Here is a 3,149-nt window from a genome sequence, read left to right as displayed (position 1 = left end):
AGAAATGCTTGGGAGCGCTGCAATCACTACGCGCAAGCGGGCATGTCACGAGGTATTTTTTGTGTTTCGCGGGCATCTGCAGTAAGCTTAAAAACACTAACACCTAATAGAAAGTTAGGAACTGTTCAATCGGACGTTTTGCAAAGTGCTCTACAACTTTCTAATTGGAATTTTTTGCCTAACTTCGTTGCTTCAGAAGCTGGTTAATTAATGTTGACTAATTATGCAATTAAGCAGAATAAAAATAATGTGGCTTACTCCATAGAATAGCCAGCAACATGCATTTGGTCGCGTCGTCTTAGAGTGCATCGGCATATTTTGAAACTCTGGCTAAAGTAAGCTGGGACACCCTGTCTATGAGCCTTAAGAAGTCCCCAGCTAAGTCAGTCTTCACTCCGAAGGCAAAGGAGACGGGACAAGAACTACAGAGGAGTGACGGCGCCACTACATGGTCATTTGATGTCCTGATTACTTGACATATAATTGAGGAAAGACTAATATCTTAGTGAAAGAACATTATAACTACTTACTTACTTTACATAACTTACTTGCTTTACTTACTATACTTTCATATTTACTTACTTTACTTACTTACTTGCCTTTCGTTCGTTCTTTCTTTCTTTCTTTCTTTCTTTCTCACTTACTTTACTTGCTTACTTTACTTGCTTACTTTACTTATTGTACCCTCAAGGCATTACAGCGTTGTAGAAGGTAGGCAAGAACACTCGCAAATTTCACGAAGCGCACTTTACAGAATAGACAAAAACACAACGTCAGCCCACTTGAATTAAATGCGAGTTTTGTACCTCGAGTGGTGTTTGATTTACTAGATTCAAAGACGTAATGGCGCAAATCTTGCGACATTATGGTATGGGAAGTTACAAAAACAGATATACCGCGCGTGAACACGAGAACTTGCGAATAATGAAACGGCGGTAATATGACGAATCATAGGCAGTATATCGAGCTCATACTGATCACCAATGATTCCAGGACTTACGCAAGTCACTATGTTTTCTGCAGAAAAGGTGGCAGGGTGTGCCTGTAGGATGAGAAAAAAGTTTCTACGTTTCGGGACTTGTCTGTATACAGTTGGCAACACCGGCCACGGCAAGGTTTAGCTTACCGATCACAATTCACTCACTGATCACTGGTTCATGGATATTCATGCGGTTTAACATTCCAAAGTAACGCCACAAGACTATAATGAGAGCCACCGTAGTAAAGGTCTCCGAATCACTTTTAGTGTGCACATAAGTACACGAGCGTTTTTCCCCCATATAACTCACATCAAAATGCGGCCGGGTATCGAACCCGTGACCTCGTGCTCACCTGTGGAACGCGTGACGCACGCACCCCAGCGGGTCATTTTTTTCCCTCACGCTTAAAATGCTGTTTAAGTGCATAATATTGAGCTTCCTTGCAGAAAAAATTCATGAGCCATTCTACTCTGTGAAGGTGGATGACCAGCGAAGCTGTTTGGCGCACGACGACACAGAGGTGGCCAAGATTGAACAAAGGTACGAACATTTCTATTGTCCTAATCTGCGGTCATCGTGGCGATATAGGTAAGCACACACATTCGCGTATCACCTCTGTTATTAAATGTGTCCGTCACGTCAGACGATGAATGACTTATACCCCCGTCAACGTGGAATCCCCGTTACGACGACAGAAGAGAAGTGAAATTCTACGCTGAAACGATAGCCGCAACGGAGCCACCTGTGGAAGACGACGACGCTCGAGCCATTGCGGATGATAATAGTTTTTTGCACAACGAAACAACCTGTGGAAGAAAACGACGATGACGAACGCGCGAGCATTGGTACTAGAGCGTTTGCGCGGTTGGGGCCGAGAATTTTTTACCAGTCCTTGAAAAAGTTGTACAAAAACATCTTTTGGTTTTCAAAAACAACTTTTCTTACCCATGTGCCAGGGGCCTCTCCGGGTCCCACGTGTGACAAAGGTAGTTCAAAAGCGCGTTACAGGCCCCCGGGCCCACAGGGGTACGTGCCATTGAATTCGGACCCTTTCTGCACTATTTCCAGGATCGGCCCACACGATGATTTGTTTTTGTCAACATCTCGGAACATTCTTTTCCACATCCTAGCCATAGAGTGCTCCGCTGTAAAAAAAGAAAAGAAGAAAAGAACCAATCTGTAGGGAGATTCAACCTCTAGTTGACGTCAATGAAATACTCTTCCGGAGAGAGTTGAGGGTGAGGATAAGTTGCGTGAACCATAAAATTTAATCAGGTGTCCCCAGCGTCTTTTTCTCCATCTACGTCTTCGACTACAAGCGCAGCGTCTCAACGACAGCGTCTCAACGACAGCGTCTCAGCGACAGCGTCTCAGAACACGGCTGCCACGAAGGAATAAGGTGAAAACGCTCATCTTACCACCGGTACCGGCGCATGGCGGTACACTCTAAAAAAAGTTTACACCCTTTGGAATGCCCCTTCTGCCACACAACGATAATCGTAATCTGCCTTGACGCGTTTCCTTTCTTTAACGCTGCGAGCCCGGTACTTTCCAGCAACGAATGGCAGGCGCGTTATCAGTATGATAGCATTCCCGACAGGAAAGTAGCGGGCGCGGCGTTTTCAAGAAAGGAAACGCATCAAGGCAGATGACGATTATTGTTGTGTGGCAGAAGGGGCACTCCAAGGGGTGTAAACTTTTCTTAGAGTGTACCGCCACCACAGTTCGGTGGTACTGCAGGGTGGTATACCACCGGTATCAATACTCCGTTATCGCCGATACGGATACTACCGATGCCACTGGGAACACCGGTACCACATCGACCTTCGAGACCGGCGCATACTTTTTTTTTAAATTGCGCTATCTCCGGGATTGGCCCACGAAAGAGGCTATAGAACCATACCCGACACTTAAAGGTGTTGGTAACTCGCCAAGAAAGACATCGTCTTTAAAACAACAGTGTATCGAACATTACGATACTGTTTATTTCTCTCAGTCTCCGTGTCTTCGGACATGAATACCCTCTCTCACTTTTGCCACCGGGAACACGGAGTCAGAGAAAACGACGCTTAGATTCGAGTAAACACGGCAATTGTCGTGGCCCACACAGCCCGTCCACTCAAAGAACCCCTTGAATAGGCGACCTTCCATCGTGCTTCTCGCGCGATA

The sequence above is a fragment of the Dermacentor andersoni genome, chromosome 5 (assembly GCF_023375885.2).
Source record: "Dermacentor andersoni chromosome 5, qqDerAnde1_hic_scaffold, whole genome shotgun sequence".
In the NCBI taxonomy this organism is placed as follows: domain Eukaryota; kingdom Metazoa; phylum Arthropoda; class Arachnida; order Ixodida; family Ixodidae; genus Dermacentor; species Dermacentor andersoni.
Note: the sequence above shows the minus strand (reverse complement) of the source record.